This window comes from Octodon degus, unplaced genomic scaffold (genome assembly GCF_000260255.1).
Source record: "Octodon degus isolate 3935 unplaced genomic scaffold, OctDeg1.0 scaffold00033, whole genome shotgun sequence".
In the NCBI taxonomy this organism is placed as follows: Eukaryota; Metazoa; Chordata; class Mammalia; order Rodentia; family Octodontidae; genus Octodon; species Octodon degus.
In genome coordinates, this window is record NW_004524609.1 from 9,476,679 (window position 1) to 9,478,734 (window position 2,056).

At 55.2% G+C, this 2,056-nt stretch overlaps 1 protein-coding gene across 2 annotated transcripts in view; it reads left to right on the forward strand.

Annotated features, from left to right (window-relative positions):
- Positions 1-540: 540 nt before the first annotated feature.
- Positions 541-2,056, forward strand: part of Kcnj2 (potassium voltage-gated channel subfamily J member 2) — a 9,724-nt gene continuing 8,208 nt past the window's right edge. Inside the window, exon 1 of one of the 2 annotated variants that reach the window (XM_004630057.2) lies at positions 541-801. The gene's annotated coding sequence lies outside the window, so the exon portion shown is untranslated. Of the gene's footprint in view, positions 802-1,047; positions 1,124-2,056 lie in introns of those variants that run through there. The other variant, XM_023713982.1, reaches the window with a different exon arrangement.

A 2,056-nucleotide genomic window follows, 5' to 3' on the forward strand; every position in this document is an offset into this window, starting at 1 on the left:
AGAGAGACAGAGAGAGACAGAGACAGAGAGAGAGAGAGACAGAGAGACAGGGAGAGAGAGAGTCCAAGTCCTTTGCGAAGCCCCAAGCCCTGGCCACGAGTGTGCAGATCCCCCCTCCTGCTTGATCCTGAACCCCACGGGTCGGGCCCCACCGCCCGAGGCAGCTCCCTCTGGAGGTCCCGGGTGCGAGGCCGGGGAGAGGGAGTCGCGCCCCGGCGGACGTGCAGTGCCTCCGGCACCTTGCGAGCCCCTGGGGGGCAGGCACCGCACCGCTGTCCCCCACGAAAGAAACCGGGACACGGGCTGGGCGAGGGGTAGGGAGCTTGCACCCCGCGAGAGGCTGCAATCAGGCAGCTCCGGCGGCCTGACGGAGGAGCTTCCCACCTGCGGCCCTCCCCGCCCGCCCGGCTGCAGCCTCCGCCGCCGCCGCCGCCGCCGCCGCCCGGGCCGGCTTCCCGCGGGCTCCGAGGGTGGAGGAGGAAGCGGCGGCAGGTTCTCCTCGCTGGCAGCTCCCGCGGCCCCGGGTGTAGCATCCTCCCCTCCTCGCGGGCTGCGATTGGCCGAGAGCGGCGCGGGGCGGGGCCAGAAAGGGCCGGTATCGCGCGGACCGCCTCAAAAGAGCCCAGAATATTGCAGCGCGCACTGGAGCCCTGGCCAGCGCGCAGCCTTCCCGGCGCCGGCAAGCTGGGTCTTGGGAATCTGTTTTGCTTCGGCTCACTCACTTTTGCAAACCACTGGATCTTACACGCCTCTGTACCTCCCACTTCACTCCATGTCTCCAGGCTCCGGCGCCAGCAACAGGTAAGGACTGCTGAGTGCGTTTTCTCCCTCCTCCTCTCCCGTGCCTGCGTGTCCTGGGGGAGCGGACGCGGGACGCCGTCCCCTGCCGGGTCCCGGCTCCTCCAGAGGCGTCCAGCTGTCACCCTGCTCTGGCGCTGTCTCGCGCGTCACAGTCCCAGCTCCTGTCTATACGGTCTGTGTGCGCACACCAGAACATCCTCCAGAGCTAAAAATACTGAGACACGCTTGGAACAGTTGAGCAATAGAAACAGATTTCGCTGCAGCATCTGTTTGTGCTCATAACTTCCAGTGCACCAGCTGTAGCGAGAGGCAGGCTTTGGAGGTAAGGGCGAGAGGCGCTGCTCCATGCTCGCTCCGAGGGGAAGGGAAAAGGTGGTGGTGGTGGGCGGGGGGAGGCGCGAGCCTCGGTCTCTGTCTCCGCAAACCTTGGGGCTGAACGCTCTTCTGGATTCCTCGATCTTGGCTTTTTCTTCCTCTCCTTTCTTTTGTTTTTTCCAATCGTTGCTTCAGTTAGAGAGTCTATTCCCAAACAGAGTGAGCGTCTCAAAGTTATTTTGCTAGAAGCCCAAATTGGATTTCAGCCTGAAGACTGGGAAACTTTCATATTATAATGTGTCACTGCCCTACGCGATTTTTTATTTTTAGTTACCAGGGTGTAAATGCCCAGCTTGAAGATAGCGTTGTTTTAGGGAAGCAGAAGAAGAAAAAAAAAATCAAAACGACTTGATTCTGAACCAAAAAAAAAAAAAAAAAAAAAGATTGCATCATAACTTCAATTCACCATGACAGCTGCTAAGTATATAAATAAATAAATCTTAAAAAATAGAGATAGAAAATGGGTAGTTTAGTGTCTATCTCAGTAAGCCAGTGAGGAGCATGGTAACTAGGATGAGCTTTTTTTTTTTTTTTAGATTTACATAAACTCAGAATGTACCTGTTAGGAAATAAGGTGTTATCTGAAAAACCTGTTTTGATATGCAAAGAATGCCTGTTGTTTTTCTTTCACATGAAGAACAAACAGGCTGGTTGATGTGCTCTTGGTAACCACTGTTCTCTGTCTGCTTTACACTTGTTAGCTTCTTCCTTCTCACTTGGAAGTGTTAGATTTCCCTTTGCCATGATCCAGAATAATCCTGATGCCCAGAAGCAGGGAGAGATGCTACTTCCTGGGTGGTGGGAGGAGTGAGAGTTGAGGTCAAGGTCACGTTACTTGCCCTTTCCCCTCATATTATGGTAGTGTTTCTCTTCTTCTTCT